Consider the following 13,242-nt stretch of genomic DNA (forward strand, 5'->3'; position numbering starts at 1 on the left):
TAGTAGCAACACTGTAAAGATGGATGCTTCTCCAGGCTTAGTGATGGTGATGTTCCTGATACTTGGTGAGTAAAATGCCTTTTACAATGGATTCTTTCTACTATGATGCCAGAAAAGTTTTCAACTATAAATTTTTCAAAAAGTTTTATTACCAAGATGACCCAGATCTCTTCTCCCCAGGAAGGATCCGTGGAGACTCAGTGTCCCAGAAGGAAGGCCACATGACCATATCAGAAGGGGCTTTGCTGACTGTAAATTGCACTTTCTCAGCCACAAGGTCAGGGTATACTACTCTTTTCTGGTATGTTCAATACCCTGGAGAAGGTTTGCAGCTCCTCCTGAAAGCTGTGAAGGCCAATGATAAGGTCAGCAACAAAGGTTTTGAAGCCACATACAAGAAAGATACATCCTCCTTCAACTTGGAGAAAGCCTCCATCCAAGAGTCAGACTCGGCTGTGTACTACTGTGCTCTGGGTGACACAGTGGCAGAAACTGCAGGGGGAGCTGAGCACAAACTCTGAGCAGCAACCAGGGGCCTGGCTGCTGAGCGTCTGCCTCTGGGGTTCACTCTGGTTTCAGCACAGTCAATGGCGTGTGCTGCTCCATTTCTCTTCTTGATGCAAAATCATACATATGTCCCGAGCAGCAACAGAAGGAGTGAACACCCCCAACTCACCTCTTCACTAGTGAAAGTAAGAACCAAAGCTGACAGCATTAGTTCCTCATGCAGGGACAAAGCAATTTTCAAGGTAAAATCACTCTAATGATAAAGTGGGCTCTTTCTTTATCCTTACAGACAAATCCTAGACCCCATTTGTTGTTTCAGGTCACCCTGGTAAACATTGCTGTGGCTCATTAATTTTTTAGAAAGACAGATGTGCCAGAGGTGGCATGTGCATAAGGTCTCCCTAAAAGAGTGTGGAAGGAGAAGTGATAGGAGAATTAGAGTCCCCAACTCGGAAATCCAAGATTGCTCATAGAGAAGGAAGGGAAGAGAAGAAAGGACAAGGAACAGACCTCTCACACAGCCCTCTGCAATGAGAGGAAAGGGAATTTCCTCATGCAGACAAGTGTGACTCTTTTGGTTAATAAGATGTAGCTACAGTCTAATGATGAAAGGAAGGGAGCAGGGGCTGGGGATATGGTTCAAGCGGTAGCGTGCTCGCCTGGCATGCGTGGGGCCCTGGTTTGATCCTCAGCACCACATACAAACAAAGATGTTGTGTCTGCTGAATACTAAAAATAAATATTAAAAAATTCTCTATCTCTCTCTTTTTCTCTCGCTTAAAAAAAAAAAAAAAAAAAGAAAGGAAGGGAGCAAAAGCACAATTGAAAAATGACCCCTGGTTAAATGACGAGTGGCTCTGGCCAGTTACATAATTCAATTTGCTTACTAAGAAGTTCCATGTGAGTCAGTTTCCAGTGCCTGTGGAAGGTTAAATATAAATATTTTTCAATTTTGTAACTTTATCTGAAGCCATTAGAAAGGCAGTGAAGAATCTCCAAAGACCATAAATCTGCAGAGTGTAGAAAAGGAGACGATGACAGTGATGTTGATGGAATTTTAGAGGGTGAAAAATATATGGAGAAATTGCATCACAGGCCAAGTGGAGATGGAATCTGTGCCTCATGAGAGAGGCCGTCAAGGAGCGTCACTAGTATGCTGTGCCCTTGTGGAAGGTTTAGGAGTCAGAAGCACCAGTTAGTCTTGAACCATTGGAGAAGGTGGTGGTGGTGCTGCTGCTGTGTGTGTGTGTGTGTGTGTGTGTGTGTGTGTGTATTTGGAGATACTTGAAGGGAGAGGATGGAAAGAAAGGACCTAGTAAGAAAGTATTCTAGTGACAGTTCCCCATGCTGTTCACCACTGCTTGCAGAGCAAAGGAATGTTTACTTCCCAAACCCAACATCAAATTGGAAGTGTCATTTACGAATTGGGAAACATAAAAATAAGAAATTAAAAAACATATTATAAAGAAGAACATGGTAGTAAATTCTCAATATAGGGAAATGACCCAGTGTTCAAGAAAAAGGACATACTCAGATTAGTATTGTTCACAAAACTGCTGCTTAGATTAATTTTACTCTCCTATACACCCAGTAGTGGTGATTGGACAGAATATCTGTTTCCACAAACCTGTGCATTCACAAATTTTGTTACCTCTGCTTATAAGACTTTCTTTTTTTTTGCACATATGATTTATTCATTTATAAATCTGATGGGTTTCATTTAACATATTAAGTCATTTACAGTTTCTTATGCTGTCCATTTAGATAGCTGCCCACATTTTAATATTATTGTCTCTGATCTTCACATTCACCTTTGTTCTACCCATTCCATATTATCAAGTATTATTAAGGTTGCCAGCACCCCAACAGAGCAGGGTTCTGGCCAGGAGATGTGAGCTGCCTGGGAAAATAAAAAGTCTGAAATAATCAGGCAGAAATAAAGACAGAGCCAGAAATCAGATATAAAAAGAGGAGCATCTAATGGGTCTTCCAGTCCTGATAGGAACTGGAACTGAACAACTGTAAAAAGGCCCTGATTCTTTATTTAAGGGGGAGTACACCAAAGGCAGGTATAAGGGTTCAAGGGGAGGAGTCTTGTTGGGGTGCTTGCTTCTCCGTGTTGCAGGGATCTTGCAGTAAACAGGTTGGTTCCCATTTGACAAGTTACACTCATCTTGGAGAGGCTCTCTGACTCCAACTGGTCACTCCCATGTCTGGAGCTAAGTTAGAACTTCAGTGGTGAGCTAGGCAGGGCACCACATGAATCAGGCATTCTCCAACTTGTGGGTTACTTCTGAGAGTTCCTGTTACCAGGCTTCCTTGCCTAATGGCTTCAACATTTCTCAGTTTACCCATGGCTCATAAATGGCTCCCAGCAACATATTTAGAGTCTTTACTCTTTTTGTAAGACCTTAATTTTTGTTTTTGAGTAGTTTTAGTTCACAACCAAATTGAGAGGAGGTTACAGAGATTCCTTACATACCTGACCTCAGCCCCACTGGCCACCCTGACCCAGTCTTTTCCATTATCAATACCCTCCCATACAGCGGTTCACTTGGTACCAGCAGTGAACTCCGCTCCCATATCACTGTTACCCAGAGTCCATGGTTTTCATTATGGATCACCTTTGTGCTCTTATATCATCTGGATTTGGACAAATGCATAATGACACATATCTACCATTATAGAGTCACATAGAATACTGTCATTCATGTAGACTTCCTCTCTGCTCTACCTGTTCATTTAATTCCAAACCCAAACATTTGGGAACTTTTGACTGTCACTGTGGTTTGCCTTTTTTCAATTGTCATTTAATTGGAGTCACAAATTATGTTACTTTTTTCAATTGTCTTCTTTCATTTAGTAACATGAGTTTAGATTTCTTCATGCCTTTCATGACTTGATAGCTCATTTCTTTTTAGTGCTGAATAACGTTCATTTTTCTGGATATATCTTATTTTATGCATTATTTCATTTCCAGAGGGGCATGTTGGTAACTCCCAATCTGGGCCATTAAGAATAAAGGTGCAACATACATCCTGGGCAGGTTTTGGTTTGCACATATATTTTCAACCACTGGGTAAACATCAAGGAAGGGAATTACTGGATCACATAGAAAGAGCACATAAGAAGCTGCCAAACAGTTTTCCAAACACATATACTTTTTATATTTTCACCAGCATGAATTAGTTCTATTCTTCTATTTCCTCACTAGCAGTTGGTGGTGTTATGTTGTGCATTTTGGCCATTCTTGTGGTATATTAGTGGTATCTTATTGTTTTAATTTGCTTTTCTCTAATGACATGATGTGGAAAATCTCTTTTTATGTTTCTTTTTTTTTCAATATTTTTTTAGTTGCCAATGACCTTTATTTTATTCATTTATATATGGTGCTGAGAATCGAACCCAGTGCCTCACACATGCTAGTCAAGTGCTCTACCACTGAGCTACAACTCCAGCCCCAAATGCTTATTTTCTATTGTATGTATTCTTTGGTAAAGTGTTTAATAAGGCATTTAGCCCATTTTAATGGGCTAATTTCTTATCACTGAATCTAGAATTTTATTTTTGCATATTTTGGATAACAGATCTTTATCAGATGTATCTTTTGCAATGTTTCCCCAGTCTATGACTTGTCTTCTTATTTTCTTGGCATTGTTTTTCACAGAACTAAAAATTTTAATTTTAATAAGATCCAGCTTATAAGTGATTTCTTTCATGGATCTTGCATTTAGTTTTGTATGTAGTAATGTATTGCCTTATGAAAAATTATCTAGGTATCTGGTGTTATCTTCTTGAGGTTTTATAGTTTTCATTTTACTGATAAGCCACTCATGTTCTAATAACCTACTGCTGTCTTATTTGTGGTGGCCCAACCTCCTAACATAGTTGCATTGAAGATTAAATTTCTAACACCTGGGCTTTGGGAACACATTCAAACTATGGCCATGTCACTGAGAAATCAACCATTTTCTTTGGGCTACAATATCACAACCCATCAATAATTTATAATTATCTTATTGTAAAATATAACATACTTATAAAAGTATATAAAATTCAAAATAAAATGCAAACATATTATTTTGTTATATATAGATTAAGATTGTCATGTATATGTCAATATTTATTTGTATAGCAATGTATACCTCTATCTATCTATCTATAGATTTACTTTGAGAAAAATTTTCACAAAATTGTGGGGACTGCCAATTCCAGATTCTGTAGGCAGGTCATTGGGCAGGAGACTCTGTGAAGAATCTATTTTTCAGCTCAAATCTGAAGACTGGCAATAAAGTTTATTCTTTCATGGGAGAACTCAATATTTTTCTCTCAAAACATTCAACTGACAGATGTGGTCCACTCAAAATATGGAGAGTAATTTGCTTTACTCAAAGTAAATGTTAAACTTATCAAAACATAGACTAGTGTCACAAAATATATCTGGGCACTGTGATAGCCAAGTAGACTCATAATATCGACCATCATACCCTCTTTGTCTTCAAGTCTCCTCTAATAGCCTACATTGCCTTATGTGAGTATAATACAACAGCTTTCTTTTTATTTTGTATGATTTTTCCCATTATTTTGCTTTTATCCCTCCTGTGCATTAAATCTCAACTGTACAATAAACAACCTTACTTTAGACTTTTATCTGTTCATTGGCTTCCTGTTCATTGAGGAAATAGAAGCAGGGGTTTTCAAAGCTTCAACACTTACCACTTACCAGCAGGTGTGCTACATACTCCACCTTCCCTCTCCTTAAAATGGCATTGAATTTTAAGAGGGCTTTGCTGACCCTTAGCGCATTCACCATACATGAAAAACAGTATGCTGTTGAAAATAATTGCTGAATCATAATGAATGATTAAAACATTACTATCACTACCAGAGCAAAATTACCACTCATTCAGTAAAATTTTATTACGTACTTATTTCTTGACAGGCTCTATTCTAGAAACTGAAGATATAGTGGAGAGTAGACCAGAGAAAAACCTCTGTCCTAGCAGAGCTTATATTTTAGTTAAATGCTTGGTTCATGCTAGCCACTACCATTGTCCCTTTACACTGTTAGGTAAGTGTTACCATACCTATTTTCAGATGACAAAGCTAAAGCTTAACTTTCCTATCCAATATCATATGGAGATAGAATTCAAATTGAGGTCCCCAAATATATATCTTGCTAATCTACTATACTTATCTAGACATATAGGAGCTGATATTCTATTCCCCATTTTCAGTAATGAACAGGAAACCTGGCAAAAGGCTTAATGTGAGATTTTGAGCATCTCTACCTGTGACCCCAGGACGGCAGGGTTTGCATTGGCTCTGCCTGTGAGAGTGACTGTAGTTGCTCTGGTTTCTGATTGGCAGGGCATGCTCCCTAGAATCTCTTTGATTAATGTTGCATAAAAGAGAAGTTGCTGAATAGATCAGTTAGCTTTAGGGACCACTGCTATAGAATAAGAATGGAGAAGCATCTGGGGGATTCTTTGGACGGTTTTGTGGCTTGATTTTTGTTGTAAGTTAGTGGGAAGTTTCAGCCAGTGACACAGTGAGTCCATGAAGGATTTACTTAGGATTTGGGTAAAGGGGTTCTGTATTGTGATAGGTGGAGGGAAGAGAATGGGGTCTTCTTCTAGTTCACCTGGGATTCACATGGGGAGTAAAGAAGGGAGGCAGATTAGAAAGCATTAAGACTGGGGACTGATCTCTTGAATCTCATGTTGCCTTCTGAATAGGGGTGAGTGGTGAAACCCAGTTGGAGCAGAGTCCCTGATCATTGTGGAGGGAGAGGATCCATGCTTCTTTGCAGTTATACTGTGAGACACTTTAACAAATTAAGGTGGCACAATTAGGACAGAGGGTTGCTGGTTGGAAGCATCTGTGAAAAATGGGGTGGCAGTTTCCATTCACTTGTACATTGAACCCATGTAAGCAGCTCTTAACGTGTGCCAGCTCTCTTTATAGGCATTGGGATACAGATAAGCCTTCATGGAGTCACATTTACTGATGTTTCTCTGCTTCACAGAATGGAAGCTAAGTCTGTCTGATAGCAGTTTTTGAAAAACTGCAGCAGAGATTTAATTTTGTCTTCCTGACTCATTCTTCCAGTGGACAAGTGCTTAGAGATCAGAGATTGCTGAATGGTTCTCCACACTGGAAGCAAGCATTGTCGAAACTTATTTTTCCTGAGCTGCAGTGATAGAACTTGCTCCCACACTAAAGCCATTGCTGGCAGAGTTGAGAGGACCTGCTAGATGGTTCTTGGTAGCAACAACCCATGTAGTTCTCAAAACAACCATGTTAGTGAAGAGCTGACTCAGGGAAAACAAATGTAATGAAGCTTGAATCTTTATTTAACAGTAAAATTGTGAGGATAAAAAAAACATATGATGATATTGACAAAGACTATTAAAAGTTATGGGAAATTATTTTAAATCAGTCTAAGAATAGCTTTCTGGGAGCAAGGACTACAGATTGAAGGTGTTGTGGAACCCTGATCAACATGGGCTAGATATTTTTTGTGAAACCATCAGTGGAGAAGGGGAGGCTCAGCACACTATGACGATGTTGAAGGGATCTCCTGTTCCCATCAGAGTGTCCTGTGTTTCTAGAGGTCATCCTTCCCTGAGCAGGTGAACGGCCGCAGCTGGGACCCTGAACATCCAGGAGGAATCAGGATTACCACCTACTGCGAAGACTTTTCCCAAGAATCCCAAGAAAGGGACTGATGTTCTCCTAACTCTGAGGAATGAAGAAAAGATTGCTGTGGTTTGAAAGAAAAAGAAGCTCAGCTCCCTGTTTGTTGTGTCTTCAGATTAGAGACTCAGGCATGACTTCTGAGCAGAGAGAGGCCAAAGAGCATTATTCTGGCCCCTACAGCCTGTGTGTCTCAAGTGGTTCTCAACCCTGGCTGCAGGATAGAATCAGCCAGGTGTGGCTGGCGCTCACCCCAGGTCAGTCACATCAGAATCCCTGGAGTTCAGGTTCTGGCATGGTGTACACCTCAAAGGTACACATAATGTGTGGGCAGAACTGAGAACCCTGTAGTTGTCATTCTCTATAACTGGAGCTTCCAGAGTCCTGTCTTAGAGTTCCAAGTGTAGCGCTGAGGGCTGTTGCTATGACAAGTTGCTTTTTAGGTGAACAGATTTAATTATAGGTAACTTGTTTTCTTTGCAAATATTGAGGTTTTCTATTGTCTATTGTAGTCACCTCATGTATATCAGTTTATTGGCCCATGAAGAGGCCATATTTGTGAGAATTTTCTCTATGTATAAAAAGTAAGGGTGAGGGGATGGTGTGCATGATTCCCTGTCTCACAGCCTGCAGAGGAATACTGATGCTGTTATTGTCATTAAAGAGACCTTGCCCATAAAGCTTTCATTTGCTATGATTTTCATCTCTTAGTCTTTTCTCTTACTGTAATATTTTTTCCAGAAGATAATTCTATGTCATATTAATTAGTTGGGAGTTCATAACTACTAATATAACCCCAAAATTTATATTCATAGGAAAAACTTCTAGTTCAAATGGGTGTATAACAAAGTTTTTGACTTTTGCAAAGCATGGCAGATTGAACTTGTACATTTACTGCTGTCCCCTCCACAACCTCAAAAAGACAGTATTTAAAAAGGCAAAATTCCATATGCAGAAAGACAATGGAAAAGGAGGAGATAGAAGATGAAATACCAACAACACATGTAAAGGTGGAAAAGAGCAATCAGGATATAATAGTGTACAAAGACTTGAGAAATGTGAAACCAAATCTTGCAGAAAGGGAATCCAGGAAGATGCCTCCCAATTAGTGCTGGACCTTTCTGTCAGCCCCAGAAATTGGCCAAAACAACAACTTTCAATTTTGAATTCTGGAAGAAGATGATGTTTACTCAGAAATATTTCTCAGCAGTGTATGATATGTGTTTCCAAATTGAAAGGGAATCCAAGTGCTGAGGACAACATAAAATTTCATTACACGGGAAAGGAAAAAAAAATCCCCTAAACTTCTAGCAAGAATAAAATCCCAACATTAATGGTCTTCTCAGAAGAAGAGCAGAGAATTATAGTGGAAAATTTCCAAGCAAAAAAAGGTAAAAAAAATAAATAAATACTGATGGACTACCTTATGTATTTGACCATCTTCTGAAAAACCTTCAGAGTAGTCACAGGGTAAGAAGGTAGATTAAGTAGATCTTCAGATGAAATGAAAGAAGACAAAATTAAACAAAATGTATGAAAACACATATGAGGTAATATTTAGGCTGGGTAAATTTAAAATACATGATTCAACCACCTTAAAGCAGTGAATGAATGATAATGCCTGCTCCTAAAAATATTGTATGCCAACAAACTTGATTACCTGCTTTATTATTAAAATTTATTTTATTTATTATTAAAATTTAAAAATTTATTAATTGACCTATTTACTGGATACACACACACACACACACACACACACACATACACATATATATATATATATATATATATATATATATATATATACACACACATAAAATCAGTCTAAAATACTTAAAATACCTAATAAATATCCAACAACACTGTGAGTGTTCATCAATAGAGCAAGGGCTGGATAAACTAAACATGCCATGATGTGTGGTTCAAGGCAGCGGCAGAACCTATCTGGGCTATGTAGTAAGACCTACAGGAATTATTATTGAGCTCATAAAGCAAGGTACAGAAAGGTATGTACAATACCCATCCTTTTGTATCAAATAAAAACTATAAATGAAATGCTACATAGTTTCTGTTGTTTCACATACTTGTACTGTGCTTGTAAATTTATAGTAAAACTCCTGAGAGTTTCACCTTCAAATTGAGAAGATGAAGAAAGCATTAGGGTAGTGATCAGTGAAAGGGGCAGAATTGGGGGGGAAAGTCAAATGTCATTTTATTTGGTATATATGCAGTGTTTTATTACTTTCAATAATTCACATATTCATGAATTTTTCATAATATTAAAATTAATAAAAGGTCATAAAATCCATCATAAAGAGTTATCCATGTTCTCGTCTATCCTTCTCATAGAAAAGAAGGGGAGGGGGAAAATGTTCACCTTCTTCAGAAGGTTTTGACTGTGCATCCCATACATAAATGCTCTCCTGCTTCTGGGGTCATATAGGTTTGCTTTATGCTCATCTCAGGGTCCTACTCCTTGATTTCATTACAGATATGTAGGCTTTAGTCTTCCCCAGTAGAAGACTCCCCTTTTTCACTCCCAATAAAACTTGAATAAATGTTTATAAATTTATTTTGAACTAAATTAGAGAAAATCTGGTCAACAGCACGGGATGATAAGTGCTAATTTATTTTAAAATATAACACCCATAAAAAGGCATTTTAAAAGTGTCCCTGGTCAGAAGCGGGGAAAAAGGTACACTTATACACTGCTGGTGGGACTGCAAATTGGTGCAGCCAATTTGGAAAGCAGTATGGAGATTCCTTGGAAAACTGCGAATGGAACCACCATTTGACCCAGCTATTCATCTTCTCGGACTATACCCAGAAGACCTAAAAACAGCATATTACAGGGACACAGCCACATCAATGTTTATAGCAGCACAATTCACAACAGATAAACTGTGGAGCCAACCCAGATGTCCTTCAGTGGATGAATGGATGAAAACAATGTGGCATATATACACAATGAAATTTTACTCAGCAATAAAAAATAATAAGATCATGGCATTTGCAGGGAAATGAATGGCATTAGAAAAGATTATGCTAAGTGAAGTTAGCCAATTCCCCCCAAAAAGGCCGAATGTCTTCTCTGATATAAGGGGTGACTCAAAATGGGGTTGGGAGCGGGAGCAAGGGAGGAAGATTACCTCTAGAAAGGGAATAGAGGTGGGAGTGAAAGGGAGGGAGAAAGGGAATAGCATGGATGGTGAAAGGAGACCCTCGTCATTATACAAAATACATGTATAAAGATGTGAATTTGGTGTCAACATACCTTATATATAATCAGAGATATGATAAATTATGATATAATGGTGTATTAAGAATTGTAATGCAAAAATAAATTAAAAAAAAAAGAAAAAAAAGTGTCCCTGGTCGTCTTTGTGGTGCTGGGGATCTGACCCTGAATCTGTCATGTGCTCTACTGAACTATACCCAAATCTTAAATATAATTCATTTTTATCCCCCCAGCGCCCCCCTCCCAATCTAGTCAGTTTTTTGTTTCCCCCACCCCCTTGGATAATTTGCTTTTCCTGCAGCAGGAAGCATGTGGTGGGGCTGGGTTGAGGGAATGCTGAGGACTTGGTTAGTCTTTAGTGACCTGTGTTGACAGTTTCAGTCCACTAGGGGGCACCCAGACTACACCAGGAATGACTTATTTTTTAAGATCCAGGAAGGTTGAAGGAGAACAGAAAACACGTCAGCTGGTCAGAGAGAGACAGCAATGGGGCAGTGGATGTTGGTCTATGTTCAACTCAGGCCTTCAGCTCTGGCATTCTACATAAAACCTCAGAAGGCTGGAGCCTGAATCTATATTCACTGGAGCCCTGATGTCTGTAAATCCATTAGGAGGATGATTCTCGAAAAGAAGTCAGGGAATTGAAATTTTACAGGGAACATGTTCAATAGAGAACATCTCCATTACTTGTTTTCAATTTATTACAAAAATTCCCCCAATACACTGACATACAAATCATTGTAGGACTTATGATTTCCAATATTTTTGTGCACCTTCCCTGAGACTAGAAGGAACAAGAATAAATAAGATGAAAAATAAAGAACAAAATTAGAAGAAAAGGTGAAAAAAACATTATTTAACTTGACAAGCAGTGTGTGTCCTGATGGGTGTGCTGTGTGGATCGGATCTGTATGTATGGGGAAAGGGGTAGAGAGCAAAGGGAGAGATAGAATATGAATCTGGATGAATATCATATGTATGCCATATTTTTCTTCAAGCCAATGAAATTTTGTTGGAAACATTTATATATATATACCTTTATTTATTTATTTTACTTATTTGTATGTGGTGCTGAGAATGAACCCTGTGCCTCATGCATGCCAAGCAAGTGTGATGCTGTTGAGCCTCGACCCCAGCCTCTGTTGGAAACATTTTTAATGCAGATGTTGATCACCTAATTTTAAGAAATTGTCTTTACTTCTTAATACTGCATGCTATCAAATGGTTTACCTTTATCAGAACATGCATATAAATGATTTCTCAAGTTCTCTGTCAAACTACTTAATATGGGAAATGGGTTAACATGTCCTGTGACTCTTCAAAGCTCTACTTTATGCAGTTCAGACATTCTTCCTTCCATGAAGTTTCATCTACTTTTCTCACATATTTTCCTCCAACACACTGTTCTTACATCAGCTGTTAAAGTAAAACAAAACTCTATCTTTGTTTTCATCCACCATAAACATGGCCCCCTTCCCCTGCACTGTCTTCACACAATTCTGGAGCCACCACTGCTGTCTCTCTGGGCCACTGGGGGTGGAGCTCCCTGTTAGGGGCAGGACAGAGCTCAGTTGTGACTGGTGCTCAGGGAGTCAGGTGGAACCTGTTGCCTGGAAGAACAAGCTTGTCTGGCCCAAGACCTGACACAAGCAGAGCAGGGAGAAGAGCCAGCAGCCAGGCCAGCAGCCATGCAGAGGAGACTGGGGGCTCTGCTGGGGCTTCTGTGGGTGCAGCTTTGCTGTGAGTTGGGTTCCTCCCAGATGGGGCTGGGGTGCTGTAGGGCTGACAGTGTGAGGGAGGGCAGGGAGAGCTAGCACCATGCCCCCTCCCTGTCCTCCATCCTCAGGGTGTTTCCTGGGATATTCTACAGGTTTGTGAACTGGTCATGGCAGTGACACCAGCTGTGTTTGCTTTTCTCTTTCCAAGCATGGGTGAGAGGGCAGCAGGTGGAGCAGAGTCCTTCAGCCCTGAGTCTCCAGGAGGGAGCCAGCTGTACTCTGAGGTGCAATTTTTCCACCACCATTTACAGTGTGCAGTGGTTCCGACAGAAACCTGATGGTGGCCTCATCAGTCTGTTTTTCCTGGCTTCAGGGACAAAGCAGGAGGGAAGGTTACAGGCAACAGCGGATGCTAAGGAGCGCTACAGCACCCTGCACATCTCCTCCTCCCAGCAGGAAGACTCAGGCACCTACCTCTGTGCAGCAGGGCACAGTGCTCCCAGGGGACCTGCGGCCTGTCCCCAAACTACAGCTGCACCTGCAGCCACTGTCTCTGCCTCAGGGAGGACTTGCATGGCAGTGTCTGATTAGCTATGGGTGTCCTGATTCACACTGTAGCCCTGTCACTGCTGGTAGCAGGAGAATTCTTATCACTGTCATCCCAGTTTTGTTGATCCTTTTCCTCCCAGAACCCCTTTGATGGAAAAATTTCTAATAAGGAAGCATTGGGAGCAACTGATAAGAATGTCAGGGCTCCCAATACTGTGAAAACAGGTCCCCTGGCTGAGCTTATAAATGGTATCTAAATTACTGTGATGAAAAATACTTGAAAAACTATGACTGTGAACAAACAGAAAAGATAGGACCTTTTAATATTCATTTTTTAATTGTATTTGAACACAATATCTCTATTTTACTTATTTATGTGGTGCTGAGGATCCAACCCAGGGCCTCTCACATGTGAGGCAAACGTTCTACTGCTGAGCCACAACCCCTTAAATGTAACTCTTTAAGGAAGAGATCATTAAACTTTTCCTTTTGTTACATTAAAGCCATTGGTCTTCCTTTAAAGAAATCTAT

This window comes from Marmota flaviventris, chromosome 2 (assembly GCF_047511675.1).
Source record: "Marmota flaviventris isolate mMarFla1 chromosome 2, mMarFla1.hap1, whole genome shotgun sequence".
NCBI lineage: Eukaryota > Metazoa > Chordata > Mammalia > Rodentia > Sciuridae > Marmota > Marmota flaviventris.